General features: G+C 41.5%; 1 pseudogene; it reads right to left on the reverse strand.

Annotated features, from left to right (window-relative positions):
- Positions 1-8,034: 8,034 nt before the first annotated feature.
- Positions 8,035-8,153, reverse strand: LOC148474452 (5S ribosomal RNA; annotated as a pseudogene).
- Positions 8,154-13,102: the final 4,949 nt, after the last annotated feature.

The raw sequence follows: 13,102 nt of genomic DNA on the forward strand, positions 1-13,102 counted from the left end.
TTTGCTTAATGGTGAAAATTTTGTTCCAGTTAACTACTACTGGAAAATATATACCCAATTGAGTTACAATGCAGGAAATGTTACCTTGGTTTACTTGGTCTCTTAAGGGAACGTCACCATCCAATACACAATCCGTGATAAATTTTGTCACGTCGGTATTGCGTGGTAGACAGGCCCTTAACACCACCCGCCAATCTTTATTAATTGGCTCATGTGAACTACCCAAATTTCTCAAAAACCTTTGACATTTGGCTAGTTCCTTTTTGGGATCGGGGAAATCATTTATGATGGAATTTAGTTCTGCTCTTATCCAAGGACAATGCATTACTACTTCCCTCGTGGGCACTACACCGTTCGCATCTGCATTTCCATTCGGAACAGTTATTGTCCGAATGGGATGCAGACCTGCAGTGCTTCTACCTTTGACCTTGTTACCTGGCTGGGGGTTTAATCTGTTGCTGCTACGTATGGTATTAACAACTTCCTCTACGGGTGCAGAGGGTGTTAGCACTTCCCTTGCTGTTACTGATGGAGATGGCGGCACCACTCGTGATTGTGGTGATGCAGCATCTATCATTTGCACAGCATGGGAAATGGCAGACGTTACAATAGGCTCATCATCCACATCATGAACATTTTCTTTATGGTTGCTTAAGAGAGGGTACAAATTGCTTGTTACATTTTTATGGGTATTTTTGGTAACTATACTTGCACCTCCATCCACATAAGGTGGAGATGCTGAGCGTGAACTGCTGGCAATACTCTCCACAACGCTACCTTGCTGCACATGCGTGCCATTTTGCGGCCCGCCCGTATTGCAATTCAGCGCCGCGGATGTATTTTCTGGCAATGCGCTCGCAACGCTAGTTTGCGTCGCTTGCACATTTTTAAGCCACGCATCCCCTTCATGCTGCCACAATTTTAAACATTCATAATATTTTCCCTTTTTCTCTCGGGAGCGCATCAAACTGATGTGATCCCGGATATTATCTAATACATCCTTATCAAAACTACCAATTCTGGAAAATGGTCTAACACTCTTCCTCGTCATATTAAACCATAAATCACAATGCCTGGTTGCATTGGCACCGTACTTAATATGCATAATATGCCGCGCCGACCCAAGTGGCACTTCCAACAGCAGCAAATCATTTAACATCTCTACCGATTGCTTGGCCCTCATCCTGGGAGAACCCTAAGTTTTTCAATTAAGATTTAAATTGGTGAAAGACAATCTAGATACTCTCACTTACCTACGGAAGAAATTTCCAGATGCCCCCACTCACCTACGGAAGAAATTTCTAGATGCCCCCGCTCACCTACAAAATAAATTTCTAGATGCCCCCGCTCACCTACGGAAGAAATTTCTAGATGCCCCCGCTCACCTATTATCTCTCAGCTCACAATCACAAGTTTCCTAGTGCGGCTCAACTACAATGCTCAAACAACCCAACCTAATTATTGAACACTGCAGTCACACTGAGAGCCGGTCCCTAACAAAAATAACAAACCATACACCTGCTCTGTGTACTGAACGGTAAGCTGCTTACTGAGCGGCTAGCACCTAGCCCTTAAAGGTCATACGGTACCTCTAACTGTAGGGAACAAGTTACCCCTACCAACAAATACTCACAACAAATACTCACTGTTACATACTTTTTCCTGCGCAGAAAAATACATGTTAACCCAGATATTGATAACAATTGAAAAATGTAAATCTCAACGGCTTTATTTAAACACGTGGCAGCACAACCGGAAGTACGTATATGCTATTGTGCGACCATTCGCATACACAATAATGCGACTACCACACAACCGCATGACAACTTTTTAGCTGCGTATGCAAAAGTGCGTCTTTACTGTGCGCAAAACTGCGACTCAGCCGCGTGCTCAATACTGCGGCACCCTTTTAAACGTTAGGTTCTATCAACAAAGGAAAACAAACTTTTTCCTCTCTTGTCCCTGGATTCTAGTCAGCTTCCTTGGCTCACACGAAAACGGGTAGCGACTTCTCAGCACCGAGCGGTTGCAGGTAAACCCTGCATGTGGCCACTCCACCCTTTGCTGAGATATTGATAACCGTATGTGCCGTGTGAGTAGGTAAGTGACTTCACTATGAGCCCCCAACTAAGGAATCTATATTTGAACCTCTATATACCCCTGCCTATACCTATAGATATAAGGCTATTGCCCATTTAAATTACACTTAAAGCTGACATGTGCGGCCAGTTAAACAATACCCTTTAAGATTAGATCAAGTAACCAAATAGGTAGAAGGTTACATGAAAGCAAGGGTATTTAGGGGATGCCATTCCAGTTGAAACTGGCCTTTGGGCCTGATTCAGACCCACTCGCGAGCGGCTGTCCGCTCGCAAGTGGGTCGATGTTATGCACTGAGCATGCGCACAACGGAGGGAGCTCCGTCGTGCGCATGCGCCAGACGCGACGAGCGAAGGAAAGTCCTTCGCTCGTTGTGTCCGATCAAAGGGGGCGTGCTGTCAATGTTGATTGACAGCACGCCCCCTTTGGTGGGCGTGCCGGGGGCGTGCCTCCCTGACGGGGGCGTTCCCACGGGAACGCCTCCCATCAGAAGCCGGCCCACTGACATCACTAGTGATGTCAGTGGGAGTGATTTTGGCTCTGATAGAGCCAAAATCACTCCGGAGCTTGCGGTTGAAAACCTCAACCGCAGGCTCCGGCTCGCAAATTCGATGGTCGCGATGGTCTCGACCATCGCGGCCATCACAAAGCACGCTCGTATAGCCTGTGGGTGGTGACCCACAGCTATACGAGCGTCCAGGAGGACGTTCCATGAAAATGGAGCCCGGCCCTCATTCAGAGCGTGCGCTCTGCTCAGAGCGTACGGCTCTGAATGAGGGCCTTTGTTCCTTATTAAACAGAACACCCAAAATGCAGATGGATCACCCTCCTTTAAAATGATTCATGATTTAAGAGAGATTACTAAAAGGATACAGGTTTAATACATCGATTGTACCTAATCTGCACATCTTGTTGAATGGCATACTACCCACCTCATAGATTTAACTGCCTTTTAGTCCCTAACAAAAGAAGCAGTATGTTTAGAGTAAACTGCCACAAGGGGATGGTGCTATCAGTCCTAATGTTAAAAGGATTGGCTTTTTGCCAGTGCAATCAGATCGTTACATGATATGTAGACAATCTACAATTATATATAACTTAAAACAAGATTAGTTGTATGAAACAATAGTGTTATTGAATATTTTACACAAGTACAACAAAATTATAAAGTATTTACAGATAAATTGAAAGTTATCATGTTGTAAAACAAGATATTACTAATGTATCAGCATTGGTAGTAATAAAGTCTGACAGTTTGTAAGTGACATTCAGGTTTATCTTGCCCACTGGCAAAACAATCTTATCCATATATGTGTGGATTCAAATGATGTTTTCCTCAATGGGCTATGCATAAACGCCTCATAATAATTGCATTAATGAAGGACAATGCTGAATCAATGTCTAACACCATTTGTAGTTGTATTCTTGCCACATCAGTGTGACCCAGATTGATCACTAGGCGATCTTTGGCATCAATGCTATGCAGTTGGCAAGACAACTCCTTTTCAGCCTTAGCACTGTCGGTGGAGTCTGTTTCATTGTTACTACCTAGTGCACACCATACATTTTAAATCTATCCCTTGTCTTGCTGATACAGGGGAGAATGTATCAAGCCTTGCAGAGTAATAAAGTGAAGTTGCCCGGAGCAACCAATGAGCGTATAACTAATTTCTTTAGCACAGTCACCAAAATATGACAGTTAGAGGCTGACTGATTTCTTTGTGCAATTACTCCACTTTATCTCTGTCCAAGGTAAGGAATCTATATTTGAACCTCTATATACCCCTGCCTATACCTTCTAATATCCTAGTATTATTCAAGTAAAAGTACAGCAGTTACAGCTATTGATCCATACACAATTCGGCACAAAGGAATTATACAGACCCAAGTACAGTATACATACGCAGCGTTCTCTGGTCCAGATGTTAGGCATCAGCAAGAAACCCCTCGTCAGTCAGCATTCAGCAAGAAGACCAAGACCCAGTGTTGGAGCACACATATTTATACCCCCCAGAAATAGACAACACAATAGAGAAGTTTGTTGCTGATGCCATTGGTCCTCAAGGGGGATGTATCTGTTACAGAGCATTTAACAGGCTGATTCAAATAGACACAACCCAGCCTCCAACAACTGAGGGCCTCTGGTTTCCCGCCCCATGCAACATCCTAACAGTTGTTCATATAATATACATTATGTTGCTTGAAGTCTCTGTGGTCCATAAGCATGATGCGATCTCCACACCGATAATACCGGAATTCTGTTGAAAGAGTACGCATCAGTACAAAACCAAACACGGCTTACTTAGCATGTATAAAACCTTAGTTACTAAAATAATCAGGCTAGTTGTCACGTGGCCATTTGCTCTGTTTAGCTAATGCAATATATCCTTTAGGGGAATTATAATAATATACACTTTATCCAGAGCACCCAAACTACGTAAAGTCATGAAATGGGCTTTTGGTGAATCGCCGTAACTTATGGCGATGGTCACAGATGCAATTGCATGATGCTAATAGTAATATCGCCACATGTACTAAAGAGTGAGTTTATCTAAAATGGCGTTTAGGCGGCCAGTCGCAAAATGGCGTCTTGCGGCCAGTCGCAAGATGGTGTCGCTGCAATTCAATTTTAAACTGATGTTGTCTCAGCCAATAATCCAGCTTCGACAAAGGGTTGATAGCCCCCCCCCCTCACAGTGCTCTCTCAGAATGGCCGACTTACTCTATGTGGCCCAGCTGGTGACATCTCAAGCAGACCAACAATGTCATTGTGGGTGAATTTTCCACATTGATAGCAACTGGCATATGTGGGCAGTGTGTGTGAGACACACTCCAGGTCTTTCTGCTTAAGTTCAGCAGCATCCCTGGCCACAGTCTCTATGGAAATAGCCAGGGACAGGGCCATATCTAGGGTCAGGTGAGGTTCCAAAAGTAGTTTTTTCTGAGTGCTTTCACTATTCATACCACATACAAAGGGGTCTCTAAAGGCCTCTGACAATTCCACTCCAAACTGACAGTGCTCTAATAATTTCCTTCATTCAGCCACATATTTTGCTAGGGATTCACACTTGTGTTAACAAAGACTAAGAAACTGGACTCTCAGCAATCACTATTGGCTTTGGATTTAATTAATTCTATAATATGTCCTCAATATCCATAAAACAATTATCAAGAGGTTTTAAAGGTGTCAATAGACTGTAATAAACTATAAGCCTTAGGGCCTATGATGCTCAGTAATACTGCCACTTTCTTACCTTCCTGGACATGTTGGCCTGGCAATATAACTAATCTACTGTTTCTATATATTTGGCCCAGTCATTTGTATAAATGCCACATCCTCTTGTCCAAAGGAGGCCAATGTTAGGAGGAATGGATAGGTTGCCATAGGTTACAACAACTGCAAATCAGTGGTATCTTGTACAGTACTTATTATTAAGTAAAGGTCCTTAAGATTGAATGTTTGGTCCCTATTGTTTCATAATCATTACCAACCAATTCTTATCTGATACTGGCCCATTTACAGTATATATAAAAATGTTCTATGCATTCATGAATGTTTTAAAATGTAAGTCTTGTACTTTTGCATTTTAATGACAGATATAGAGAAAATCCACTTTCATATATTTTGAGAAATGTCACTGTTCCTGTAATTTAATAATTTACATTCCTCATATAACTGTCCTGGAGATAATACGGTAATGTGGCTTCAGACTTTGGCCTTAACTGACTTAATATTAGACCTGGCTCTATGTATCTTTTTGTAGAGCCAATTTATACTCTTGAGAAAAACTGCAGTTTAGCTCTTCATTACATTTTTATTTCTCCATTCACCTCAAATCTGAAACATGTACTTGCATTGCTGCGTTACAACATTATATTGTATAATAAAATATTTACTAAATAGTGGAATGGAACCATTACCTACACATATTGGAGGCAGACATTTTGTGGCTGAAACAATATTAATGACAATGTAGACTACTCATTAACAATGTTAAGGCATAAGGCAGAATTTCCTTCCACAACAAACTTTCCTTTCCAATATCCTAAGCAACATAAATAATTCTTAGCTGCTTCTCAATATTAGTTCATCCCACAAAATGGCTGCCAGTACTCGTTAACAATAAGGGGTAAATTTACTAAGAATCATGTCTGCTCAGAGATTGCGTGAGTTTAAACACTCGAACTGCCTCTCCTTCAAAGGGCTGTCTGCCTACAGTAGCCAAATCCCTAGAAATTGTCAATTCTAGGGGAATGTACTATCATTTCAACAGTTTTGTCTTTTGTCCCAACTGATGGGAGCGAAACTGATGGGAGCACACCACTAGCAACGCAAGGGTATTTTTAGAGGAAGGGTAGTCAGTTGGGGTGGTGATCATACAGCTTTCTCAGAGGGTTTTTTAGAGGTTTTGCATGTAAACATTCTTCCTGTCTTGATTACCAAGTTTAACATACTGTACAATAAATGGAATGGCACATGTTATGTATGTATATAACATATGCTATTTATCAGATATCTGTTAAATATGCAGTTATTTTGTGACTTCAACAACAGAATAGCGATAATTATAGGAATTTTCTTTTCATTATTGTAAAGTTTGACTTTATCCAAAGTGCATCTTTGAGTGATCACAAATTTAATTAACCTAGTCATGTTTCTGGACCTTGAACTTTTATAACCTAGCAACCCCCTGCTTTGATAAAATGTAAGTTCGAACCTCTTGTTGTAAAGCGATGCACTGGACACTACATTGTGCTTTCAGAGGACCTTGCTCCTTCTGCTGTATAAGTCTCAGTCTGTGACTTCCCACTGATCCAGACCTTGTTTAAGTACTTATATGTAAATTTAGATTCTTTGTAAATAGGAATATATGAACACTTACCGGCTTAATAAAATGGGGTCCTAAGCTCTGACCTGCACTTACCCTGGCCTTAAGCAGCTCAAATACTGCCCTGATCCACTAGACCATGCCTTTATTCTGCAAGAGCTGCCCGTTTTGGTCAGTAAATCGGCACTATTGGGATTTATATGAACACACTTCATAAATAAGATAGTAGAAACATTCAGTGTAAACATGATAATGAATAACAATATGACTTGCTCCTAGCACAGTACATTCAAACACAAGAACCACAAGGAAGCATGACAATAAGGAACACAGGATAACTGGTAACACACTGCACTCACACTGTCTAACAACCATTTTTAGTAACTATTCTGTAACTAACACTGCACATGCTGTAGAACAAAGGGCCTGAATCAGTGGAGTAGGCTAATGGCATTGCAGCCAATCTCTGTGTACACAGCAGCTATGCGGAAATATGCAAATGTTGCAGCTGCTGGGAAATGTATTGAGACGCCCACCTGAGGCATTGTAAATCTGAGCAAAGTCACAGCACTGTCACAGCATTGGTCACAGATCATTCAGTTGTCGCAGTCCTGAGTAAGTCTATGGTCCATTAGAACAAAGAGGGTGGGTGCCGCACAGAACCTTATCATACTGTACCAAATATTCCAAACCAACCATAAATCATCTCAATACTTATTGTGTGTCATAACTTTTTGTTGGTGGTGCTCGCAAAGCCCAGGAAGTAACATGTACCAAAGACAAAGAAAACGAGAAGGGCTTGTCGTTGGGGAACTCTTAAATTCAAATATATAAAAAATAACTTTTAATAATAATTCTTAAAATAATACAGATCTCCTTGAAAGCATGAATTTAAGTGGATGTGGTGAAAATATTAATACAATATTCTAAATGGTCAAATTCCTACACCATAACAATGAATTTGAGAAGAATATCATATTCATATTGTCATAATGCAGGAAAGTGACTCCCATAGTAACCCTGTGATTACCAGATTCAAAAGTATTCACATATGAACAAATTGCTGTGTTAATAACATTGTCCCAATCCACCTCTTATCTGAGACTACCTACAACACCTGGTATTCCAAGGTGGTCACCCATCCAAGTACTGACCAGGCCCAATACTGTATATCTTCCAAGATCAGACGAGATTGGGCATATCCAGTATGGTATGACTGTATGTTTAATACTATTAGAGAGTGTCTGGATGCCCTGGTGTACACACAGCAATAGTGTTTGTAGGACTATCTCGCATGAGGAGTCCACTTTGTTCAAAATAATACAAAAATTCAAAGAAAGTATTGCACAAGCGTATTTTATTTGTATCAGAATAAATCTCAGTGCTTATGCTAGATCAAGTATCATATATGTGGAATCTGATATTTGTACAGTTCAAGGTTACATTTCATTACTCTTCCACGCAGCAAAATTATGACAGTAAATCAACATTCCTTATCTGTTTAAAAAATACACATCTCTCTATGTCGTAACGGACTGAATCAGAAGTTATTATCTAGTATTGTATTTTGTGGGTATAAATTATCTTCTTATCCCTTTTTAGAATAGGGTGTACTAATAACTGTCAGAATTGTAACATTTAATCCTGAAAGAAGGATCACGAATGCAAACTGATACACAGGCATTAGTATTACTTTCAGATTACATTCAACATTCTCCAAATGTTACAGTAGTATGAGTAGAATAAGAGAAGAGCGGGAGGGTGTAACCCTCACTCTCTGTTAATTTCAAACAATAAAGTGGGGTAAATATATTTCAGAAATAGGGTATACCATCCACCTATGGTCTCCACAATATTGTGGAGCTAGGCACCCAACTTCAAAATGAATCAGGTTTGTAAACAGTAAGTCTGCATGAAAACATGAATGCATAAGTCTCAACCAGGTGCTTGATTATCTTTCCTGTGCTGCTATCCTTGAATTACCTGAACGGCACACAGCGGTCAGCGGCCTAGAACCAGCACACCCGACAAAGTGACGGCGGCCAGCGCTCCGGCTTATAGACTGGATTGATTGCGGTGCCGTGGTTACAGCTTCTCCCGCTTGTCAGCTACAATCAGCGGATGGTGAGTCAGGCTGGATCTGATGCTAGGTTACCTGGACCTGCTTTAGGGGGACGCCCCTGCTTGCCGTCAGTCTTGGGACACTGTACTTATCTGGATACAAGTGTATGTTATAGCTAATACCTGGAGGTAATGACTTTTCTATTTCCATATGTGCTTATGAGGAAATCCTGGAAATCAACAATCCAACTGAAGTGGTATTTTTGGAATTAACCACTTAGGTAAATGGAACACTTTACTTGTTCAAGCTGATAATATCGTTATACACAGGTTCTTTATTGTTCATGTAACCTATTGTTGCTAATTTCTATTTTAAAGTTGTTATGTTTATATGCTATGTATTGATTACAATCTAACTTGATTATACATATAGAGGTAGTGATATAATATGCCTTTACACTAGACACTGCATATAAGAGCTAAAGAGAGAGATACATATACAGTACATATACAAGTTGTGATATTTATGCTGTTTTTATTGAGATACATATGGTATGAATAAATGTCATTGATTGAACTTGCACTCCAGCGCAGAATCGTTTTTCTTTATTTGTTTAGTTTTGTGAGGTTGGCAACACCTCATAGTATTCTACTGCAGGTGTGCATAGAGGATCTATCAGTAGTTGGTCATAAGGTGCTGAGATTTTTTAGGAGTAATTGTTTTTCTATTAAGGCAATTCACTCTTGTCATATCTACAGCCAGCCTACTTACTGACATTTGTTTTCACCTTTCCGGGAGTGGCCTGGAAAGAACTTTCAAGTGGGCAGTGATGGGAGAGGGGCCAGAGTATTCACGCTATTAGGCCCTGCCCTCTCACGGGGAAATCCTGCGAATCTTGAATATTTAAATAGGGGACGGGGCCAAATGACACGATTATCATAAAATCACATCATTCGGTCCGTCCATTATCCCTGGACCTCGGATTGCCATTAAGATTCTCCCCATTCATGCCCACTTCACTAGGAAGTGGGCAGGATGCGGGAGAAGTGCCTACTCTTCTTGGGGTGCAGGGGCTACCCGAAAAAATTGGGAGCCTCCCGCAGGTCCCGGGAGAGTAGGCAAGCTGGTACAATATTATCAGCAGACTGATTCTATCATGCTTTCTGCACTCCATTCTGTATTCTCCAAAGTATCTCAAAGTATCCATATCTGCATATTCACAAGCAACCATACATATACTACTAGTATTGGTCTACATAAAAAAGAGACCTCAAGCTTCAGCTATCCTCCTAACTACAAAGCTAACCACAAGTAGATCGGAATCTACAAAGCCCCAGTGATGTGACACACTGATGGACTCCTGGAAAGTAATGTGCAAGTCAAGTCTATACTGTAGACTTAGCACAGACTGAGGAACAAAATGCCAGAGGTGATGTGTAGGGAATATTTATTCCAATATCACAGAAATCAGCTTTCGTCATTTTAATATTAATCTGTTTTAAATGTCATTTCACATTGTTTGCATAAACTCACCCATCCTTTCATAAACAAACTTTGGCTACCTTTGCCCAAACAAGTTCTCCAATACATTGAATATATTACTACTCATGTACATCTTCTACAGACTAATAATGCTGATAACACATTCAACAGAGAGCAAGGCGGGGCACTTTAAATAGTCTTCAATGTACCATATATTGTGCTTAGATTGAACTGTATGGTCATGTTTTTATATTGAACAGTTAAAGGAACACTGGGGGTCATTCAGACCCATTCGCGAGCATAGGACGCTCGCAAACGGGTCGATGTTGCCCCACTGCGCATGCGCACGACGGAGGGAGCTCCGTAGTGCGCATGCGCGAGACCCGGATAGCGACGGGCTCTCCGTCGCTCCGGGTCTCGCACCAAAGGGGGCGTGCTGTCGATGTTGATTGATGGCACGCCCCCTTTGGTGGGCGTGCCGGGGGAGTGACTGCCAGACGGAGGTGTTCCCATGGGAACGCCTACCGTCTGAGTCCGGCCCCACTGACATCAGTAATGATGTCAGTGGGAGTGATTTTGGCTCTGATAGAGCCAAAATCACTCCTGGGCTTGTGGAAGCCCGATGGTCACGATGGTCTTTGACCATCGCGACCATCTTTTTGGCGTCTTGCATAAGCTGTGGGTGGTCACCCACAGCTATGCGAGCGGCCAGGAGGCCGCTCCAAATTTAGCTGGGATGGCCCTGATTCAGAGCGAGCGCTCTGGTCAGAGCGTTCAGCTCTGAATCAGGCCCACGGACTGATATTTTTTTTTCATGTTTTTTGCTTTTACTGTATATATAGAATATTGCTGTGTAATCATTAGTTCAAAAATAAAATGCCATCTTGACTCTAGGAGGTAAATTTACTAAGATGGGAGTTCTATTTAAGAAGTGATGTTGCCCATAGCAACCATTCAGATTCTACTTTTTATTTATCTAGAACCTTCTAGAAGATAATACCTGGAATTTGATTGGTTGCTATGGGCAACATCACTTCTTAATAGAACTCCCATCTTAGTAAATTTACCCCTTGTTCTCAGTTAAAAATCAATGTGTGCTCCAGTCCTTAATACCGGCAGCCGGCTTCCCGACTGTCATATCCCGGCGAGGGATGAAATGCTGGCGTCTAGTTGTAGACGCCTGACATTTCTCCGACGCCGGGAGACCGGTGCCCGGCATCCCGATCGAAGTGATGCCGGGTGCCGTGAGCGGACAGCCGTGAGGGGGGAGGTTTAGGTTTAGGGCACCCGGGGGGGACTTAGGGTTAGGCACCTCCCCGGGGGGGTTAGGGTTAGGCTAGGGGGAGGGAGGGTTAGGGTTAGGCACCCCCCCGGGGAACTTAGGTTTAGGCAGCAGGGAAGGGGGAGTTAGGGTTAGACACTTAGAGGGGGGATTAGGGTTAGGCACTTGGGGGGGAGGTTAGGGTTAGGCACTCCTAAGGAGGGTTAGGGGGTTAGGTTAGTTCATACTTACCTATCCACGATCGGGATTTCCAGCACTGTCGGGCTTCCGCTGCCGGGAACTCTGCTGTTGTCGGCCAGGCGCTGCCGGGAATCGAACCATGCGGCCAGCGGTATTTCATACCGCTTCTGTAAAAGCACTCTGCATATGCATCCACCACATGGGTTATTTTATATGTTGATTGTATGTTACTACATAAGATTATTATGTTTACAGTACCTGAGGCTGAAGTGATAATGATGGAACTGTTATTTTATAGGATATTCACATGTTAATATTTGACAGTTATGTATATATTTTGGAGCTTGAAGTGATGTTGTTGTTATTAATATTAAAATTATTATTATTATTATTCTTTAGTTATTTAGCACCACAAAGGGTCAATCCAATTAAATGCGAATTGCGAGTAACGAGTTTGTTACTTGAAACTCGTAGACTTTGCATCAAAGCGCGCTCCCGAGAATTCTCCAATCCAATTAAAAATGCCAATTTGCACTACTCGTAGCAGAGGGGTGCAAATTGACTACCAAATGAGATTTTAGATAAGTGCATGAAAAAGTGGGGAGACTATCCTGGACTCCCCAAAATTGATAATTTTGTTAGCAGGACCATATAGAAGGCTGTCTGTGGTCAATAGGAAGGTACTGTAGGTTTTTAAATGGTGTCAAATGGTTGATTTGTATTTTTTTTTTAAAACTGCAAGAAAATTATAAAAAAACAAACTATTTTCGTTTAATCCCAAACAAATTAAATGAAAAAATTAAAAAAAAATTTAGGAAAAAGGTGATTTTGGGGTACTTTGAGGGCACCTTGAAATATTGAAATTTTTTTTATTAAAAACAATTATTTTTCAATTAAAAAAATATTGTAATTACATTTGGAGTGCCTAAACTGACTAAAACATTGATTTGGGGATAATTTGAGGATCATTTATTTTTTACCCCAAAAAATGACATGTAATTATTGGACTAATTAAGCTAATTGGAAACTTCCAATTGCCTAATTAGTCATTAGGGGGATGTCCAAGGTGTTCAGCACAGAGTACCAACATTTTAACCTTAAAATAAAGATTTTCCTTTCCATCTCTGACCCTCTGGGAGGTGCGAATGGAAAGATGCGAATTCAGTC

The sequence above is a fragment of the Taudactylus pleione genome, unplaced genomic scaffold, assembly GCF_031769625.1.
Source record: "Taudactylus pleione unplaced genomic scaffold, aTauple2 ptg000845l, whole genome shotgun sequence".
In the NCBI taxonomy this organism is placed as follows: Eukaryota; Metazoa; Chordata; class Amphibia; order Anura; family Myobatrachidae; genus Taudactylus; species Taudactylus pleione.